We start from the raw sequence: 22,382 nt of genomic DNA, 5'->3' as shown, positions 1-22,382 counted from the left end.
ACAACAAAAACGCCAAATTGGAGCGATGAGATAAAATGTAAATGATTCCAGTTCGAGCCTGCACACACACGCGATGGAAACGGATCGCATCGGATCAATCGGTGACGAAGGGAAAATAATTTGCGGCGTTTTTTTAACGGCGCTCCTCGACATAATGCGATGAACGGCGCGATGAATAAATTAACGGCGCCTCAGAAGCGACCCACGTGGCCACTGTCAGCTCGACCCGATCGATTATGCGCGTGGACTCGATGAACCCAACAAGCCGTGCGAGGAAATACGGCGCAAAAGTATTGGGACAGCAACACGAAGCGAGTCCCGCCCAGCGCGGCGTTCCGATTCTGCCGGAAGGTCGTTGGCGGGATTGCGTGAGGTTAACGTCAAACGTCTTGCATTACATTTGGATTAACGCAGCCAAAATGGTTCTGAAAAAAGTTGTGTGGACACAAAAGTCGTGCGTTCAGCCTTGAGCTTTAACAAAGTAAAAATGAGTCAACCATTGTTAACGAATACGCTGGCAGCGCTTTTCAAAGTTCCGCACGCTGCCGGTGAGTCCACTTGACGAACATAAACGTCCGCGGCAGTGAATGATTGTAACGTGTCAAGAATGAAAAGAAAACTTGTTACTCACAATCAAGGTGCGATTTGAGGCATGCATAAGGTTGTACGTGGCTACACGCACGCGCACACGCACACGCACAAGAAAAAAAAAAAAGCACGTCTCGTGCAACATGCGGCTTTCTCCAGATGTTTTATTCATACATGCAGGGAACGAGCCACATATAGGCTATATCTTATTCCTCCCGACCGGCGCCGGGCTCGGCCCAGATAACAAGGAAGCGGTCCGGTGGGAGGCGACTCGGGGTGGGTGTTTTTTTTTTTAAATTATTTTTTATCTGAAATAGAAGCTATGACAATGCTTAGTTGGAGAGCGAACTTGCGGAGATGTCCAGAAATGATGAAATTGTGGCCTACCGACGGGACTAATTGGCGCTTGTGGACGAATTGGGGGGGAGGTGGGGGGGGTGCTCCAGCCCCTTTGGGTGCAGTTAAAAGACAAAACAAAAAAAAGTTACTTCTTTACAACAAGGAAACTCTTTGTTTGGTGTGTCAGTGATGTAAATGCTCTTAAATGAGACGACACAAGTTCAAATCAACTGAAGCACTTTTGACAAAGGTTGACGTTTTGAAAGAGAGATTTGCAGGCAAGTTAGTCACGTGTCTTGCGTGTAGTACCACCTTGTGCCACCAAACGCCGAGCAGCACTGAGCTCAACTGAAAGAGATGCAGTTGAGATGCGAGCAAGAAGAAGAGGCGGAGCTTGTGCGTCTGAGCGCGCGTGTGCGTGTGAGACCGTGTTGCTGTTACGTAACAGATGGAATTACTGCAACTTAGCAATTTTAAATCTAAAATGTTTCACTCTATTTTGTGTGTTAGCAGCCATGAAAAACTTGAACAAGAAGTAACAAGAGGACAGCTTGAAGCAAACGCGCTTTACTTTTGTATTTGCTTCTTTTTTTAATTGGGTCCAAGTAATTCTCGCCTTTGTTGACGACGCAAGCGTGAGAGCAGAAAAACGGCAAGTAGGGAAACACTGCTTGAAGGAATACAGCGTAGAGGGAATGTAAATGATTCGATTTGCGCAAAAATGTCGCCATGACACCCGATCATCCATTTTGCAAGCCACAAAAACAAAAAAAAAAAGCAAAGATGTATAATTTGGAACATTTGGTTGTGGAAAGAGAATCAGAATTTAGCACCAGGTTGCCGTTCAAGCTGATTAAACACGGCTCGCGTCAACGCACACCAAAAAAAAAGAAGAAGAAACATCGCAATCAAGGCTTACAGCAGCCAACACGACATTGTGTAGCTCGTCGTCTTTTCATATTTAGGTCGCCAAGGAGTTGGAGTCCATCCCGGAAGGCTTTTGGCGCACCCTGCACCGCTTGCATCAAATCGGCCGACAGTCCATCTCCAGCAAGTCGCAGCCGAACAAATACGGAGCGTCGCACCGTCACGACCGACATCAGGAAAATATTTGAAAAAGTTCAGCGCAACTCATTAACGTGATCCGAGCAGGGGCAAAGTGGCTTCTTACTTGCGCTGATAGAAAAAACATTGCGGCTTTTTGATCGCACGCCACCCTGACTGCGGATGACGATAAACGACGACTTCTCAGTTAGACGGCCTGCAAACGTACACGTGCGCGCGCCGATGGCCACCCCGATGCGAAATGTCGAGCTGCGGCCCTGGAGCCCACACTCTGGAGAGTTACTGGTAAACCTCGGACCGGTCGCCGGTGTACGGAGAGACAACCGCTCCCGCTCGCATTCACACGTCAGGACAAGCAATATTTGGGCAAACATGCAAACTTTTGCGGAGTCCAGATTCAAACGTGGATGCGCTCGTTCAATATTCAGTTGATATCCCCAAACAACACAAAATTGTTGGTATCGGGGGTGATCGGGTGTACCTAATGACGTGTCCGCCGAGCACGGCTCACGTGCGCCGATCCCGACGTTCACGCCGTGGAAGACGTCGATCATTTCTGTCAGGTCATCTTCCAGTCACATGGCCAAAATAAAAGCCGCCGCACCTCGCTTAAGAAAATAAAAGCCACAGGTGCCTTTGGTCGTGTTTGCGTCACCTCCTTTGACTTGTGCAAATATTAACGTTGGATACCTGCAGGGCAGGAAGCGGTGGGGGGGGCGGGGGGGGGACGTCTGTTCATCCGAGCGGCCGCGCAAAAGAAAAACACAGTCCGCCCGGCATCAAATATTCCAAAAAAGAAGAAAAAAAATACAAAACAAGACCAGAGAGAGAGAAAACACAAACCTGCGAGCTCGGCGGCAAGAAAAGTCCGCGAACGTCCCTGAAAAAAAAAAAAAAAAAAAAAAAAACAGGACTGCAAAGAAGTCCACTGCACACCAAAAGCAAAGGAGCCACAAAGAAATCAAAATATAGACAAAAAAATGCAAAAAAAAAACCCCACGCCCCCTTAAAAAAAAAAAAAAAAAAAACCACGAGACACTAAAAACGTCTGCAGGCAGTTGAGCCTGGAAAGCAAAGTGCGGCGAGGCAGCAGAACAAGTGCATGCTGGAAACTTGGAAGAAAAAAAGAAAGAAAAGAAAAAACACCACCACTAGTCTGTCAACGCTCCATTCACACAACACCAGCAGCGGAAAGAAGACAAAAAAAAAAAAAAAAAAAAGGGGAGACGAGCAAAAAATGTACTCACCGAGCGTCGGGGGTAAAAGCAGGCTGTTGAAAAAGCAGCTGAAAAGCGAGTGGACGGCTCTGCGCTGGCGTGCGTGTGCGTGTGCGTGTGCGCGCTCTGCTGTCATGTGACCCGCTCGCTGGCTCGGTTGGAAGCAGAAGCAGCTAGTCCTTATCGCGCCATATCTCAGCGCCGCTCCGCCCGCCCGCCTGCCGGCTTGCCTGGATGCGTGCGTGCGTGCGTGCGTGCGTGCGTGCGTGCGTGCGTGCTACGGATGACGCCGACGTCCTCGCCCTCTCTCGCTTTCATCCACGCCAGGCATCGCTCCTTCCGCCGGATGCGCTTTTCTCCCGTGCGCTCTCGGGAGACCTGATTGGACAAGGGGCGAGGGGCGGGGGAGGGGGGGGGGGTTGAGAAGGAGAAAGGGGTGTTACATTTGAGGGGGGGGGGGGTTGGAAAGATGAGGTACTTGCATGCAGACGTTTGCGCATCGCCGAAGGGGGGGGAGGAGCTGTCCCTGGTCCTGATGCCGATACGACTCAATATGCGTTGGCAGAAATACGTCAAGCGATTATTTTTCTCGATCGGAAAAGGAAAAGGTGACCAGTTGTTTTGGTGTTTGTTTTCAAGTCGAACACAAACAAATAAATGAAGAAATTAAAAAAAAAAGGCACCGCAGGGCGCGTCGCTCGGTCCTCATTTGTTTGCCTCATTCTCCATTCGGGCTCGCCATTGTTAAAATCATTTCCATTCAAATTGATTTTCATTCTTTACGTTTCAGATTCAATGAAATTGAGATCATTTTGAAATCGCTTTAGTCCTGTCTCCGATTTTTTTTTTCATGAATCAGCGATTGGTTTAATTCCAAAAACGTTCGGCGGTGGCGAGACGGCGCTAATTAGCCGAGCGACGGCCTAAAAGAGGCAGATGTTGTTGGCGGCGTTTGCTCATCGGAGGAATTTGCAAGATGTCTCGCGACCGAGAAAAGCACGTCGCCGGCGGGAGAAATAATCAAACCAACCTTGGCCTTTTTGATCCCGTCCAGCTCGTCCCGCCAATTTGTTTGGTTGGTCACGTTGGCCCAACTTGTGGCGTCTACCAGTTGATACGGATCCAAATGAACGCACATGCGGAGGCCTGAAAAAGCGAGCATCTTCTTGGCTGCGGCGGAAACGAGGTGTCCTCGCATGTGTCAGTGGCGTCCGCCGCCAAAATGTTTTTTTTCCTCATTTATGGAAAACGAATTAGTGGCGGCGCCGACGTCACGTGACCTTGACGTCACGAGCGAGACCGAAATATGCGCACCAGACGGACGCTCGCTGCACACTTCATTAGCCGACGACAATTCCTTGAAAAGGCGACTTTATGGTCGGAGCTGCTTTTAACTCCAAATGGGATGACCTCACAAACGCTAAAATCCCATTGCTCCCATGGCGGAACGCAAACGGCATGAAAATGAGCAAGCGTTCGACGGCTCCGACTTATCTTACAATATAGTTTAAAAAAAATATTGATTGCAAGAAGAGGAAGAAGAAAAAAATCCTCCTTCTTTCCAGAAGGAAACTTGTTCCAAGGACAAAGATGACGCAATTGGCGTGAGCAAGCCGAGCCAACGCGAAGATGCGCGATGAATTAATCGGCCATTGAGGACGTCTCGCGATCAATCGCAACGTTGCTTCATTATCTCAGCGCCCTTCGCCGAGACGCTTTGTTTGGGATGAATGAGGGTCGCTCGGGGGACGAGCGAGGAACGACGTGCCACCAATATCTTGTGGGAGAATGGAGAAAAAAAAAAAAAAATTTTATGGGAAGTTGGGAAAAAGAACATCATCTCGTGGAGTCCGTTTGGAAGAAGAAAAAAATATAAAGAATCTCACAACCGTCAGCACATTTTTTTTCCAACTTGCAAAACTTTTCATTGACAGAAACAAACTCCCCACACGACGCAGACTTTGTCGTCGAAAGCGATGGCAACAAAAGTCAGCACACCCCAAGTGAAACGGCAAAAGGAATGAAAAATAAATGATGCGCGTCGTTCGGCCCTTTTGCGCACACACGTAACATTTGGAAGCGTGCGTGTGTGTGCGTGGGACTCGCCCATCCTCGGTGCGGCAAACACAAAAGCAAATGATGATTTTGCCTGAGCAGCAATCAGCGTCTTCGCTCGGCGCTCATCAAAGACCCCCGAAAGCGAGACGCCCGCTTTCTTTTTGCAGCGACGGGACAGAACGCGCGTGCAAAGCGCGCCGGCAAACAAAATTAGCAGCTCTTTACGCCGACAAACCTAATTAACATCCGGAATCCGTTCGCCTAGAGAAAGACGAATGCATCTTCTAAATTTGACTTGTATAAAAATAAGGACAATCATCGAGGAAATGAGCGTAAATGTGAGCATCGGTTGACTTTTCTGGAACTAAAAGTTATTCATTTTGTACCACGTTGAATTCGTGTTGCCTTGAGATATGAGTTCAATTTGTTCCACGACCATGCGTGGAACTCAAAACATTCCTCTCTCAAATTATCTTTCCTTACTGAAATCAATGAAAATGTCTTCAAAAACCCAAAAACAATTTCTAATGTGTTTTTTAGAGACGTGGAAGATAAAAATACTCGAATCAACGGAGGCTCAGCTCCTCACTTGGCTTCTCCTCTTTTGCAAAATATAAAGAACATGTCCCTGAGTCGTATGAAATCATCTTTCGAAAATCATCCCACGTAAAAAAAAAACAAAGCATCAACACGTCCAAACTGCGACCTGATATCAATTTCTGCTTGCCGTCGTTTGGATCAACGCCGCTCGTAAAAAAAAAACCTGCGTGTGAAAATTTCCCAGCTCATTAGCATCAAGCGTCCGAACGGATGCTAAATATAAGTCGCCGTTTGGGAGGAGGCGGACGCCAGCGCTCGGGTGGTCGCCTGTCGTTGGATTAGTCGCCTGTCGGCCGAGTCGCTGGCGGGCTTTATTAAAAGAGGATTTGCAAAAACGGCACGGCACCGACGGGAAGCGGCGTTTTTGTTTTTTTTCTTGCATTAAACGGCTAACTCCCGTCATTTGGTCAATTTGCTTCAGCGTTTTTTTTGTTTTTTTTTAACATCCACAATTCTTAAATGATTTAAACCATCCCGACTTTTAATTCAGGTTGACCGATTCCGAGACTTCAAATTTCAATTTCGGCGACTGGAGGTGGAAATATTTCCCCACATTTCTCATGAAATCAGACATTTCACAACTTGCATTTAAAAGTATTTTGCTTTCATTTTCCACATTCCAACGAATTTAACGGCACTCGAGTTGAGCTTCGGCTCACTTCAAGTTCGAGCTCAGAAAACTTGCGTGGCGTCAGGTCGTCAAACTGGAAGCCTTCGTCCGTCTGGCACACACAACAATCAAAGCGCGATGAAAACATTCCACGGCGTCGCTCGTAGGCCGTTAAGATGACGTAAAAAAAAAAAGTGCTTCATCCTTAAAAAGTCATCAGCCGCAATATTTAATCTGCTCGAGCGCCGGGGCCATCCATCGCCGTCAAAAATGCTGCCGAGGACAGCGAGAAACAGTGGCGCGCAATTCCATCGATTGGTCGAAGCGGCGAGGTCGCCAACTTTGGATGCGCTTTCGCCACGACGGCGTTCAAATCAAATTACGGCACGTCGACGCTAATTTGCGTCGGGCCGTCGACGTGCGGGCGTGCGCACGCGGACGGCAACAAGATTTCCTGAGCTGCAAATTGCGATTTGATCGCCGGCGACGGTTCGCTTCTGCTGGTGCGCAGCAACAAGTGAAGCGGTCGACCTTTGACCCCCCCCCCCGTCAACGAGCCAATCAGGCTTGAGCAACCTTTAGCGTGCGTGCCGCCGGACACGTTTGTCACGCCGCATCTTTTGCACTTTGCTCACAGTCGCTGAACAAAGACTTTTGACTGCAAAATAACCTCTGCTCATTTAACGCACGTGTGCGTGTGTGTGTGTGTGTGTCAGGTTACACTTTATAGATGTAAGCTGCAGTTTTGGTTCGTTTTTTGTTTGTTAAAAACATTTTTGCTTTTATTTTGGGCCTCGAAAATGTTAGTTCCATTATAGTTTGTTTTCTTTAATGACAATAACCTTAGTGTGTGTGTGCGTGTGCGTGTCCATATCATGAATGTTTTTTGTGTGTGTGTGAGTTTTAGGTTTGTAAAATGCAAATTGCGTTTGCGCAAGCACAATGGAACACGTGCACGTGTGTGTCCAAATCAAAGCGCTGGTGGCCAAGGTGATGTTGAAGGCGACTTTGGCCGCAGTACCGGCGTTTGCCCACTAGAGCTTCCATTGGGCCAAGGTTGCGGCGGCACATCTGCACAATCGGCGGCAGCGGCCAACATCCGCTGACGTCCGGCGTCCAGCTGGAAGGATGGAAGCCAGTCCAAGCCATCCAAAAAGCGGTGGCGCGCTGCGATTGGCCGACGGGCCGGCTGCTGTTGAGTGGCGAACGCTCCGCAACCGTTTGTTCTCCTGGTGTGCATGTTTGGAATGTCTCGGCGCAAGCGTTGCGGCGTCAACCGAGCGCGGCGAGCGGGCGGCCCGCCCCTGCACTTGCTCGGGAAAACGTCGCGGCTTCCGTTGAAGTCACACTGAAGGTGATTGTCACTGTCGTGCTTGCAGTAAAAAGCGCTTGCGAAAGGTCAAAAGCTCGAACGCAACTACTTTAGCGGAATGGCAACCAAATGAAGATTGATTGCGTTTGGTGGCAACCGAATCCCAAATCTCAACGTTTGAAAATACTTTCACTTTTTCGATCTTCTTTATGACTAATTTGAATTCCGTCACTAAAAGCAGCAATGATAGCGAAAAAGATTGCGCTTTTTTTTTTAGGCTTATGACGATGAAATGTTGACGTTTTTTTTGTCCATTTCCATCATTTGTCAGAGAATTATTCATGAGTCGTAATGAGTCGAATTTGGACTCTTCCTCCTTCCGCTCACCTCTAGCGGGCGGTTCTTTTTCAAGTCGCCATAATGGGAACGGAAACACGCGGCCGCCATCGGATCACGTTTGGGCCGAGAGGCAATTTGGGCCGCGTCGCCTTTCCTGCTCGCGCGCCGCTAATGACGCCGTCGGATGCCGAGAGACGGTGCGGCTCGCTGAACGTGATGGTTTTGATCCTCAGCACGCGCACACACACACACACACACACGCTAATCCGAGTGTGGCTGCTCTTCATCCTGATCCAACCTCAGCTCAACCACTGGAAATGTCACTTTTTTGGGGTGGTTTGTTAGCATCCACCAAGTATTGATCAAAATTGAACTAAGAATGTTATTTTAGGAGCCGTTAACAAGAAAGACAATTAGCATGATCATCATCGTCTATAATATATTTTAAAAAACATTTTTGATTTTTAGGAAAAAAAAATTCCAAAATGGCATCACTGGCAACATGGCCGCTTTGACTTCCTCAGCAGGACCTCAAGGAAGGAAAAAGGAAAAAAAAAAAAAAAAGCTCCGGACGGCTCTTCCGTGAAGAGGCCCGAGCTCCACAAGCGACACATCAAGGGAAGAAAAAAAAAATGTGGGCGGAGCAAGCCATGAAATGATTTCCAGGTTGCCATCTTTGTGGTTTTGGTGTTAATGCGGAGCCGAAAGCAATTAAGAGCGCCGAGCTGTCCGTCAAACGCCGACTGGCGTGTGGCGCAAAGTGCTGCCGATAGACAAGTTGTGCTTTTTTTTTTTTCGCACTTTCACTTCGTGACAGCAAATGGCTTCAGGAAATCAAGTCGGACGCGGTCTCGCAATCCTCCTTTGTGTTTGGAGCAACGAAGCGACTTTCTCGGGACAATTCTTAGCAAAAAAGGTGACATGGATGACATCACGGACGCGTGCATTAAGACAAAAAAAGCAAATTTGTTCAATATTAATTCATGAATTACTCAGTTACTCACCTGTGCTAATTTCCATAAGCTAGATGCAAATACTTTTTTCCAAGCTAAATCATTTGCACTTTGTTAATATTTAGAACCAGAAAAAGTTTGATTTTCGTTTTTTTGTCTCCTCAATATGTTTAAAAAAGATTCCTGAATGTATTTTCTTCCCCAAAAGCTACCCAGCTGCAATAATCGTTAGCCTCTTTGCCTTTTTTTTTTAGCTTCCACAGCGACTCGTCCGAGGTGGCCGTTTGATTCGCAAGCGCGCTGACATTTGCCATCACTTTAATTGGACTAAAGTGCGACATTTGGGCCTCCCGCATCACCTCCATGAAGGCCAACTTGGTGGACGTCAGTTTGCTCAAGTTTGGGGGGGGAATTGCGATTGACACACCAACTGGGATTGGCGAAATTGGAAAGTGAGCGCCGCTGAGGTGAGCTCACACAGTCGTTTAGGAAAACCGATGAGACGGGAAAGCGTCAAAGTGAAGCGGCGTGCGGTTTGCCAGCCAAAGATATTTTCCGAGCACATGTGAAAAGTATAGTCGTAGCTTGATGCTAACACGGAATGAGAAAGCCCATAGACAAGCTAACGACATTAGCATTGTCGTTATAAGAAGCGGCTTAAAGCTAACATGGCTTGAAAATCGCAAATTCACCGAGGGACAAGTGTAAATATGTGAGTGACAATAAGAACTTGAGAAGTTTAAAAGAAAGAGTTGACCTATTTTGACCCTCGCGTGCATCTCCGCAACCAAAAATATTTCTCAGTTTGATGTCTTGAAGCGCATCCAGTGTGCACAAACACGAAAAACAAGCTTATTGTTGTTACGCACGCACGCACGCACGTGTCTTGTCTTTGAGCCTGACAGCTGACTTCCTGTTTGTGTTTTTTTTTTTTTCTTCCCCTCCTTGTAGTTGGCGTCGTCTTGACACGACTATATATAAACACAACTTAAACTCTCTTCAAAGGACGCGTGGCAGGTCTCGGCGCGGCAAAGGCGCTTGTGAAGACCTTCAAATAGGCACGTGTCAAAATAAGACTCGGCTGGGCAGCACTGACATCGACTGAAAGAGGCAGAGAAGGTCCCCAAGTGAGCTCTGTTAGCATGTCGCGGCGTCGCGTAGCATTTCTTTGGATGCTACCGCGGCTAATTTCCGTTCGCACACAACAATTTGGTCAGCAAAGCCATTTTGGATCATTTGAAAAGTATCGGCGGTTGGTTTTTGTGATCTCTGAAAGCATTTTGCGTCTTTTTAATGTCGAATTTCGGTCGTTCCGTCTGACCCGCAAACTGTTTGAATTGAAAATCGCTCCCGTCGCGCTTGTGGGTCGGCGCCGATCGAAGCTCGTTCATCGAGTGGTGCGGCAAAGCGGCCCCAAGCGCTTCGCTCGAGCAATTTGAGATTCTTAATTAGCCCGAAAGGCGGCAGCGCAACACGGTTATGCTCGTCGCGGCGTGAGAAGAAGTCGCGGCCGATCGAGAAAAAGTGCGCCTGCCGAGACGAGTGTCGTCGCGCGGCCGTCGATTTGCATTCGGAGGCCGAGTTGAGAAAAGCCTGAAATGTTTGACCGTCTCGCTTTCGTCACCGGACCGCGAACACGAAAGTCGCCGTCCCAAGCGCGACGAAGGCTTTCGACGCCGTCGCAGTCTTTGAACGTTAATCCCTTTTTGGGGATGACGTGACGGCTGACGAGTTTCTCAAAGGAGCGGCCATTGTTGACGAAGGCGTCATCGAGTCACACGATCATTTATACGATGAATAATCGGTTTGAACGTTGACCGCTCCGGTCAATAACGATCGCACGCACAATGCGGCGTTGTTGGGAAAATATTCATTTCAAATCAAGAAGACGAGCTCTCGTTGGCATCCGCGGGAAGAATTTTTAATTCCGACGGCCACAAAAGAAAGAAAGCTCCAAATGACGTTGAGGAAATCACAGCTCAGCGTACGTCACTCTCGGCCGCGTTGTTGCCGATGCCAGGCGGAAAAAAACGAAGACGACGGCATTGAGATGCAAATATTCGTTGGGGCGTCAACGCCATCGAACATCGCCGCGCTAATCTGACGCTCGCCACGTTGCGTCCTCATTTGCATATTTCAAAATGCAAAGTCTCCTTGAAACAACAAACTGATGACAAGGAAATGAGGAATAAAAGTCACATTTGGATAAATCTGGAGATGGAAGCCATCATTTTTGAGCCTTTTAATAAACGTCGGAAAAAAAGATTTTGAAAGAGGCGTCACGTGATCATGGAATTCAAAAATGCGGTCGGCGTTGCCGGCGAGGTGAACCTCGAGTCCACCCGCACTCGCTTTCGAGTCCGGCGACAATTTCTGAAGGAAGGCGAGACCGGAAGCTCGTCCATTTGCCGTGACGAGACGTTTTTGACACAAGACGCTCAACGGCGGATCTTTTTGGATCCCGGCTTGACCTCAATTCGGTATCCGGCCGAGCCCGTGCGATGCCGGCACGGGCGCCGAACGCTCGTCCGTCCTGATGCGAGCCGACAGCGCGCCCACTTAGGCGCCGCGCCGCCCGAGTCGATCTCGGTCGGGCCGCGTGACGAACGGATCCCCGCTTTGCAGCGTTTGAGCCTGGCTACTATTGGGACTTTTCTTTTGTCTTGGAGTGACACGCCAGGCTGCGGCGATGAACGCCACCTGCCATCCTGAAAATCCAATGACGGAGCGCCGCGATTAGGTTATTTATTCACGATCGTCTCGGAGGGAGAATGTTTTCAGCAAGCAGGTGACGCACGAATAAAGCGAGCGAAGGAGAAGACGAAGGCACGGCCGCCGAAGCCAAAAAAAGCCACGCTGAGGCGCATTTTGAGGCCGCCGCGGGAATACGGATGAGGGATGAAGCACGGCAAAATTGACAACGCGGGTCCTCGGATCCACTCGGGCAGCACAACTCCGGGGATGAGCGAGGCACAACACGAACTTTTTTTCGACGCTGCCAGAAAAGGCGGACGGGGTCGCAAGAGCGCCGTCGAAGCTGCGGGCGGTGACCAAACGGCGCTCGCTTTGGTGGCCGATCGTCAAGATGATCAAACTTTGATGACGGATGCGAATACCGTTGAGCATCGACGAGCCGCAACGCAAGATCGTTGGGGCGGAACTCGTTGCCGAGTCAAGAATCATTGCCTCCGCGGCCACGCTAATTGCTAAGCTAACCGAAGAGTGACACGACAATGAAAAATGTCTCCCAAAAAGTTGAGAGACGCGTCAATGCCTTTAACTTGGCAGGCGATTCACTGAGAACCACAAAAAGAGATTCACGTCGACAGCACGAGCGGTTTACGCATTGCAGGAGTCGTGAAAAGAATTCAGTTCTTCGTTCATGAAGCAGATGAGTGACGTCACGGTGGCAAAAGTGCAGAAAAAAGAATAATGATGAAATCATTTTGTGGTTGTTGAATGAGGCTGATTACAAGGAGGTGAGATGAAAAGGCTCTTTCGATGTTGATCAGCTTAAAAAAAAATCAATCCAGCTGCAAACTCGCTCTGGATTTCTCCGGTGTCGTTTCTTCGTGAACGTCGGGCCGGACGGGGGTGACCTCGACGTGCGACGACGTTAATGAGGTTATCGGTTCAAAAATAAAAGGGCTTGGACGCCACTTTCAATCTCCGAGCGTCGGCGCCATTTGCCTGGCAAGAAAATGTGGCGGCGGGCCGTATCTGGCGAGCCGCTTGCGCTAATCTGCCGGAAAGATGACCTTTGACGGCGCCGACAGCTTCTCCGGGCCGTCGGCGGCGTAATCCTTGGCCTCTGATGTCGTCTTCAGGATCGGGAAGTTCTTCTTTGCATAGCGCCGGCGAACAGCGGATCTTTCTATTTACACGTGTCACTTGTTTGTAATCCGTTCCGAGAGGATTGCCTCAAAGACGTCATTCGGGCCCTTGAAGAGGCTGGCTCCCGATTCTTTGTTTTCGATTGCCCACTAAAATCGTCTCATATAAAAAAAAAAAAAAGATGCGGCGCGATTCGAGAAAAGCCAAAAGAATCCCGCAAGGTGTGGAGGTGAGAGTTGAAGGTCGCCGATGGCAAACACGGCAGGCGGCCGCTCGCTCGAGACGCTCGCGCCATACGCCACGCTCATTAGCGGCTTCATGAGCGTACAAATCGTCCGTGCGTCCGCAACGGTCGGGAGATGTGACCGTCGGCTCGGGGCCTCACCTGGGACAGATGGAAATTGAGCCGTCGCCGCTCCAAATCCAGCGGGCGGGGCCTTGACTCGTGAGTTGAATTGATTCCGTCACCGCGCTTTTTCTTTTGTTCCGTTGAAATGAAGGCAGACGCCATGAATCCGTTCCAGACGCGAGCAGCTTTGGTCGGGTCCACCAATTGTCAGTACGGACGGACGTTTCAAGCGATTGGGCGACAATGACACGTGACTCAGCACTGCTTTGGACGCAATCGCTCGCAACCGCATCTGGCCTCATCACCAGAATGTGCGTACTTTTGGGTTGCAACGTAGGAAGCGGCAGCAGCTGTAAAGCATGGTGAGGCCGGATAAACGGCAGAGCACACACTCGCACACACGCGCGGGCGTTTCAAAGCGTCTCGTCGAAGTGACGTGACGTGCGCGCTCACCTCCTCCTCCTCACGTTTCCCTCCGAGAGCGGAACTTTTTGGGGAAGAACTAAGACGTTCTTCCAGGAAACGAAACGTCTCCTGGATTTGAAGTTTGCGTCGCGGTGTTGTCGGGGTTACGTAACGTTCGGCGCTCCCGTTTATCCCGAGCGCAAGACAAAATCGTCGACATCGAGAGAGACCAAAGCGGCGACATTTTCACCCCTCGCACGTTTCAACTTTTCACCTTTCAACGTCTTTCTTGCGCTTCTTCTTTCGACGGTAAAACATCACTTGGAGGAAATGAAAAGACGACTTCTCCAAACAAGACAAGACCGGAACTTTTCCAGAATCAAACAGCAAACATCTCGACACCAAATGTTTCAAGAAGGGGCAGCGCGGCGGCCGAGTGGTTCGCATCGCCGCCTCGCCGTTTGGAGGAACGTTTGAAAGCAGGTTCCGGCCGCGACCGAAACGTGTTCTACGCCAACATCGGTTTGAGATCCGGCACGGCGACGACACTTTTGCCGTCCTTTCCCGGCACAGACGTGGTCATACGTAATCAAAGGATCTGAATACGGGAAGCCGCATCGGCCGCGAGTGGACGATGTTCTGCTTTTGCAAGTCGTGTCTTATTCAGTTCCGTTGACATTTATCGGCGTCTAAGTTGCTTTGCATCTCGGGAGATTTGCCTTTTTGAGAAAGCGGCCGTTCGTGACACACACGCCGACGGAATTCAGAAATGCTGGGGAGCGATATCGTGACGCGCACGTACGGCGAGTGCGTAGCTTTATCCAGACTTGGCGGAGGAAATTCGGCGGGATGGAAGGCGCAAATGTGGAGTAAGTCGTTCATCCTTGAATAAGTCACGCCGCCGCCGTCAGCAGCGATTAAGTGGGGTGGCGAGCCCGGGAATCCGATCAAGGCATTTCTCGCCTCCCGACTCGGCGCGCGGCAGATTGATCGCTTCATTTAATGTCGTCCGGGGCGTCAGAAAAGCTTCCGGAAACATCCGGAGCAGCTGGACGACTCGGACGCACGAAACGCTCGCCTGTTCCCTCGCACGGCATGTAAAGATGAGGACATTTCATTAGGTACGCTCCTCGGCTCCGTTGGCTTGAGCCGTTCGGAGCGTCTTTTGTGTTGACGTTGTGTCGCGCCGCAACGAGTGGGCTTACTTTTTCTCATGTACGGGAGGTTGCGCCGTGTTGCGGCGGCTAGCTCCGCTCTGCGTCACGTGGCATCGGGCTACGTAGCGCGACGTTGGGCAAACGCGCGTAGGTTTGTGGCGTTGGGTTACGAAGCACTGAGCGACATTTGGTGACGCACGCATTGGGCGACATGTCGGGTTCGGTTACGGCGCGTTGCGGTTCATCGTCTCGTGGAGGTGCATTCGTTTGACGTTTTAGTTGCGAGATTTCCGTGTGAGCGCTGGGGCAGGTCAATCTGACAAAACCACATTCGCCTTGGCTACACGTGGACCTGGCGTTAAACTGCAGCAGGGTGGAGAAATGTCGTCCTCAAAGGTGACACAAGGTGACTCGCGCGCCTTGGCGTCACCCAAACTCAACTGTGAAGCGACTGAGTGAGTTACGGGCGCACGTGTGAATAATGCAGGCAGGATGTCAGTAATGTGGAGGGAGGGGCGGATGACGGCGGTATCGGCTGAGAACAGCAGGTGCCCTTCATCATCGTGACACAAGAAAGTCGCCAGACGCAGCAGGTGGGAGATGTTGATGGAGGAGGGCTGCGTTTGTTCAGCGAAAAGACAAATAAAGCGCAAAAACATGGAAGCACGCATGTAGCGAGCGAGCGGGCGGAGGGGAGGGGAGGGGAGGGGAGCGCAGTCCTGTCCGCGGGGGAAATTACCTTCACAATGTGCTATTTGAGGGCACTTTACAAACGGAAAAACGGAAGAGCACGTGCTTGCAGTGGCACACGCACACGCGCACACTCAATCCAAAATGACAACAATCCTCACAACACACAAACAATCTCAATTCCGTCAGCACCTTTAGAGCCATGACCATTCCCGGCACGGATGGCCGAATTCCGTTTCTGCGCTTCATGTATTATTCACAAAATTGTAACAAAAGCAGAGCGAGAGAGCGGATATATGTGCCCAAAATAAAGAAAGAAAAAACAAGTTGATTCGCTACCTCAACGTCTAGAATCGCACCCGGTGCGGCGCAGACCTCCGGCGAGGTCGGAGCGCCCGATTTCTTTGGCCGGCGACGTGACGCGAGCGTTCCATCGGCAAGATCGAAGCGGGAGATGGAAATGAACAAAGTCTTCCGAGATGATTTTTGGGGAATGCGTGAAAGAGAATCTCCAACGCTGCGCGTCGGGTTAGCCGACGCTGACTTGTAGCGCGCCGCCTTGGCTTTTGGTGCCTTTTCGCTTTGGCGTGTCGGGTTGTGCGACATTGGGCGGCGATACGGCGAGTTGCCCAACGCCGGGTTTTGCTACGTCGACGATTTGAATTTGGAGACCATTTCCGTGTGGTATCAATCAAAGGCAGCAAAGATGCCTTCCTTCCATTTTCCTCCGTGACGAAAAGTCAAGCTGGAAGCGCCGCGACAAAGACAAAAAAGTACGTCCGTGTCCATGTGGTCTTTTTTAAGGACGTCAAATCAACTCCGCCCGCAGACTTTATGCTTTATTAATCTCGGGCAAATCAAATGAACGAGTGGACCCTGAGAATAGCTCCTTCTGTCTGTTGCCACGGAAACCTAAAGGGCCAGCGGCGGCGACGGCAACGGCGGCGAGCCGTCTGAGGTAAAGGACAAGCGCGGCGGTGACGGCCGGCAAGTAAGTCAAATGTCAGACGATTGCGGCTAATTGGCCGAGTCCTCCGCCGGCGAATCCCAAGTCTGGACCTGGACGTCCGTCTCGGAGGAGCGCTCCACAAGATAAGCGAGTGCATGAGCGCGCCGCTAATTAGCGCTCGAGAGTTTGGAGGCTTTCAATGATTTTTTTTTTTATTCAGCTGTAATCGCACATCGACAACATGATTTGACTTCTCGCTTTTAAAAGTGTGAATTCAATATTTTTATTTTGGCAACAAGGAAATATTTGTTACTTTTGAAATGTTTTCCTTTTTTTAATCTTTGTGACTTTTATTTATTATAATTTTTGAATTGATTTTGTTTGAATTTGAATGGGAATGATATGAATGAATATACAAAGTTGTTTTTAATTCCATTTAATGAGAGCTGAATTATCTTTCAATTTCAAGGTTGTTCTGGAAAACTCAAAGCAACGGAACATTATTTCTTATGCTGCATTTCTAATTGTGGATGATATATTATGATCCGGTTTATATGCGTGTGCTTCCATAAAGCTTTGGTGAAGCAGCACGTGGCTTCGGTTCTTTATTTTCCAATTGCGATTAGGAGGTGACTCGCGAAAACGTTTCAAACGCCGCTGCCTCCGATTTTTTTCGACGTTGCACGTTTATCCAAACGTGGCAATTCAATTATTACGTCGATGAAATGGAAACAAAGGAACAACGAAAGCAAGGAATTCATTTCTTTTTTTCTTTCTGGGGTTATTTTTGAATGAGGCAAATGAAGAAGACAATCCAAATCAAAAAGAAATAGAGGCCAAGTGACACTCGTTCCAAGTTTGATTCTTTTCAAGGTGCCTCCCGCCGCCCACTTTGCCAACTCGGCGCAGGCATAAGTGAGGACGCCTCAATCAAATGAAACTTTTTTTTTTTGCCGCGAGCGCAACGTTGACGCTCACTTGTGGCTCGTGAAGATAAGTGACGACGCAGCGCATCACTTATTCAGATGACGTATTTATCACGGCGGTCTGGAAATGCAAAGGATGTGTTGGAGGGGGAATTCAAAGAAGAAACTTTTTATGGAATTGGACGACAAATTGAAACGATTTTCTGCTTTTGGCTGCACGCCGCCCTTTCCAGGTGAACAGAATTCAACCTTTAGTCAACTTTTGTCACTAAAAACGACGATCAAGGACGTGGATAGAGCGAGTTTGTAATTTGAAAGGACAACATGTCGTCATGTGACAGCCTGTCAACTTTGACATTTTTACCCGGCTGAGCCCGAAAGGCCAGTCCGCTCTCCACAGAAGGGGACGCGTCCTTCGTCCTCAAACCTTTCAAATGCCGGGAGACGCTGAGGTTTTTTTCCTTTTAGCCAAGAACATTGCGTTCTAGCTCGGAACGTCGCCGCGGTGGATGTTACGGCGTCAAAAACGGCTTTCAGAAGTCACAACCAAACCCACAAGACCCGAAGTCCAACGTGCTTCTCCGAGTCCTTTTGAGAAAACCACACAAAACATGAGATGGTCGTCTTCTCTTGAAGGCGAGTGACAATGGCCTCGCAAAAGTGAGGCTGAAGACATCCGGCAAGCCTTGGAAACTCGCTGACATAAGCGTCTTTTCAACCACGTCGTATTTCATTCTTGCGATTCACAACAAATCGCCACTTTCTGACCTACAAAATATGGCAAAGCAGTTTTGTGCGCGCTCGTAATGAAACGCAAAGCTTTGGGATTTTGCGGTCGGGACTTTCGGTGCGTCGATTCCTTATCCAGAACTAGTTTGCTTTGAAGGCCCACGCCGAGCTTTTCGTTGATCCATCCATTTGTCTCAACGAGCTAGCAAAGTGAGCGCGCTAGCTGGTGGATTCGCTCTTCTAAGGCTCCAGAGAACAAAGTCGCAGCAACAAACAAGCGGGCCTCTTTCCGGTCAACTTTTCTTATTCATTCATTCAACCGCTAGTTGACATCCATCAGGACAAAGTACTTTGTTGCTACTAGCAAAGTTAGCTTGTCATACGGGTCCATTTATATTTTCTCAACGAGCGAGCTTATCCATGCGTTTCATCCATGAATCGAGTCATCGATCCGACAAAGTACTAGTCCGGGTCGCAAACGTTAGTTAGCTTATCTAGCGCACGAGAAATATTCGAATGCTAGCTTTCGTTTTGCTAGTCAAGTTCCGTTCTCATTCTAGTTCGCCCCTCGCGCGACCCATCAAGCGAGTTTTACTTTCGGGTTTGGAAGAAAAGAAACACATCAAGGCTTCTTTTGGTTTTCGCAGTTTTTGTCGACTGGCAATCGTTTTTTTGTGCACTTTGGCCAAATGGCCGCCAAAATGAGCTCATAAGGCTTCCGAATGACTTTTAGTGGGTGGACGTGAGAGACGTCTTAAGAATCCCCAAAGACGGGCGGCGTGTCACATTTGTTTTGTCGTGACCGAGCGGACGGCGAGCGACTAATCCCGCTTTCACGGCAAATGAAGCCGTTCTCTCGGCGGGCCGCCGCCGAAAACAATTATTAGCTTCGGATGATGTTACGCCGGCGATCCGTCACGGTATGTTCTGCACTTTACAAACAGAACTTTGCGCTTTGGACTCACTCCAATACATTTACGAACAAAAATCGGATTCGGGGCTTCCCTGACTTAAGAGTGGCCCAACATACAAGTTTTTTTTTTTTTTTTCGCTTGTCCGTCTTGCAGCATGAAAAGTTGGCGGCTGCTCGAGGGCACTTTGGTACGTCGAGACGACGGAGGGTCCTCGGTGTTGGGAGGCCACGACGCTACGTCTCGACCACCTGAGCCATCCGCTGCTGCCATTTAACTCATCAAACTCATTCGTCGCTTCCATCGGAGTACTTTTGCCAGATGTGCTGCTCACCAGCTCCGAGCCACGGCGACGTTCTCGGCTCTTCCAAACATGTCATCTGTGGGTGCCCCCCTTTTTTTTTTCGTTTTCATGGCCTCTCCGTCAAAGATTTGTGGCCTCATAAGGTAGTCCAACCTTGTGCGTGTGCGCGCGCACGCCAAAGACAGATGGTTGCGGCGCGACCCAGTGGGCTAATTGTGCCCTCAGCACCAGAGATTCCAAATGACCGGCGTGCCAAACCGAGTTCTCTCGCTTAGCATATGCTCGCTCTTATGACGGAAAACCGAGGGGCGGCCGCTTTCGGGAGCGTTCAAACACATTACTCGGAAATATTTTGACGGGGTTTGCCCGTGAAGGTCGAGTGTGAGTCGCGGGTCGCACGTTGCGCAAAACAGGAAGTGGCGTCCGAGGCTCATACGGCTTTATTTCGAGCGAGCGGCGACGGCATATTTGTTTCCTCAGCGGGAACTGATCTCGCAGCGCCGTTAAAAAACGAAATAAATAACCTCCAAACTGTGTCACGTACATCGTCTGGAGTAGCCCATCCCCGGTTTGACCGGTGCGCGCCTTGGGCAGGCGACAGAAAAGGGAAAAAAAAAAAAAAAAAAGACTCCCGGTGTGGAAAATGTGGAAACGTGCTGCGAAATAACCAACTGGTGCACTTGTTGCCGCGGGGGGCGAGTGTCCCATTTTTGGGGAGCTTCTCGCCGCATGATTGAAGCGTGCGAGCGGCATCGGGCCCCTGGAGTCATCGGCGGTCAGCGAGAGCCTCCGGTGCCGCTCTGGTGGCGTGACTGCAACACCAAATGAACAATGCGACTCAGCCATGTGTGCACCATTATTATTTGGGAGCCAAGACACCGCGTTGGCGTGCGCATCGATGCACTCGGATGGCTTGCGAAGACATTCGACCTTACGAAGCAAAAAAAAAAAAAAAAAAAGGCAAGCTGGCGATGGGACGCGAGGAACAAAATAAATGGGGATGATCCCAAAGTCTTTGCTTGCCAAACGGACGAGACAACAGAAAGTGTTATTATGAACTGCAATTACGCCACACTCACAGGGGGGCGCTGTGTCCAAAACATTTGGCCATTTTCTTCCCAGCAGCAAATGTGCAAAGCAATAAAACTACAAAGTCCGGTAAAGTCACTTTAAAATCCATCAAAGAGGCAAAAAAAAAAAAAACATCAAAACAGGCAACCAAGCGAGTCCGACCACAAATGGAAAAAAAAAATAGTCCAAAGTAAGCGAGCACCTGTCGATGCCACAAGACGGCAGCAAAGCACTACTTTTCTCTGAGACAGGACTATGTCTTGCAACACGACAAGAAAATCGATGCAACTACTTGAGATTTAGTTTGAGCCACTTGGTGGTGCGACGTCAACAAACAAAATGGTTCGAGCCCCAAAAATCGGGTGAGCGAGATCATCGCAAGCGCCGCAAAAGCGAGAGGCAAATTTATGCAGAAACATCTCAATCTCTTCTGTCTTGTCAGAGCGCCGGAAGCGTCACTCAGGTGTGCGGCGTCTCGATACGGAGCGCCGACCCCCCCCCCCTTGTCGGGTGCTATGACGGCCTGCGGTGGCGTCGCAGGTGGCTTCTCCGTCGTTATCAGGACCCGGCCAGGCTTCGGTGAGGAGGGGCGCTGAGAAACGCGATCGGCGACGCGTGCGCGGCCAAACGCTACCTTTACGCTCGTGAATAAAACATGAGCAAGTATCTGCCGCGAGGGCTGCGTCTGAGGTGCGCTCGTTGACGGTCCGCATTTGGGAAATATTAAACTGTCTTTGATGGAAAACGCCAAATTATTCGATTAATCGGTCGGCGGTTGGACCGCACCCGATTTTGAGCCCTTCGTAACGTCGTTGCGGTTGCGGTTTTCGTCGCTAACTGCCACTCCAGACTACGACTTTGGCACGAAAAGTGCTCAATGGTCCTCCTTGTGGAAGCTTTGAGCGAGCGGCCCGCTCACGTTGTGAGGAAATTCCACACAAGCAGAAACGTCAGATGGCCAGACGCGTTTGTACGCAGCGACACGTCGATGACGCCGCCGCACCTTTTCAGACGCATTTGAAAGATGGCAATTTCGCAAACGAGCGAGCGTCCAAGCGAGCTTGCGGGACTCGCCGGCGCCATTAAAGAGCTTTTTGGACCGAGATCAGAATTTTTTTTTTTCCTCCGCCCGGGTGATTTATCCTCGAAACGAGCCACCTTGTTTTGGCGAGGCGAGATGAGCTCCTGATTCACTCGGTAGAAATCAATTTCACACCGTATGGCGTTGGAAGGGGAAGTCATTTTTTGGGGGATGATTTGTCTCACTGGAGCATTTCCCGCACGGCTCGGCTTATCCTGTTTGCGGCGGGAACGTCTTTAACCGCCCGCGTTTAAGGCTTACACGGCGGGGGTCTCCGGGGAGCGACGGCGAGCTCGTTCACAAAAACGACGACGGGCGGCGGTTGATTCTTTCAGGACCGTTTTGACACATTGCCAGCTTTTTGTGCCGCCGTGCTTGTCACCTGCGCTGTGATGATGACAAGCGCCATGACTTTGAAATCTCAACTCTTTCCTGGCTTGCGCTCACCAAACAAACACATCGGAAGCATACTCGGGCTTTTTTTGTTTGTTTTGTTTTGACAAACTGGCCTGCTCGCCAATTCTGCATTTCAGGAGACTGAAATATGAGCGCGCTGATAGAAAAAGAGCAAAAAGACGGCAAGCTATGCAAGGTGCAACTCCAGAGAAACAAAAAAAAAAACAAACCAAAAGAACGGTGGACGACACGCTTCAAATTGGGAGACTTGGCCAAGAACGATGGGAAACGCCCACACGCGTTTACGGAATCGATTCCTCAAGGTCTGAGGACGGATGGATCCTTCACTCATTTTAGTGGAAGCTGAACATTTGGAATGGTTAACAAAAAAAAAATACGCAGAAATAAAACCCAAATGGCCGAGCGCCAACTCAATGAGCTCACATGAGAAGAAAGCCAGCAAATCAGCAATCACGCCATTTGACGCCTTGGCTGGACT

The 22,382-nt window shown here is 49.7% G+C and overlaps 1 protein-coding gene across 4 annotated transcripts in view; it reads right to left on the bottom strand.

The window, feature by feature from the left end:
• Positions 1 to 22,382, bottom strand: part of ralylb (RALY RNA binding protein like b) — a 63,838-nt gene that overhangs the window by 24,592 nt on the left and 16,864 nt on the right. For 2 of the 4 annotated variants that reach the window (XM_088283061.1, XM_088283059.1), the window contains exon 3: positions 3,240 to 3,587. The gene's annotated coding sequence lies outside the window, so the exon portion shown is untranslated. Of the gene's footprint in view, positions 1 to 2,473; positions 2,806 to 2,835; positions 2,960 to 3,239; positions 3,588 to 22,382 lie in introns of those variants that run through there. The other 2 variants (XM_088283062.1, XM_088283060.1) reach the window with 2 other exon arrangements.

The sequence above is a fragment of the Idiotropiscis lumnitzeri genome, chromosome 19 (genome assembly GCF_059441095.1).
Source record: "Idiotropiscis lumnitzeri isolate Australia: NSW breed Sydney's pygmy pipehorse chromosome 19, RoL_Ilum_1.0, whole genome shotgun sequence".
Classification (NCBI taxonomy): Eukaryota; Metazoa; Chordata; class Actinopteri; order Syngnathiformes; family Syngnathidae; genus Idiotropiscis; species Idiotropiscis lumnitzeri.
This window is presented reverse-complemented; position numbering and strand designations above follow the sequence as displayed.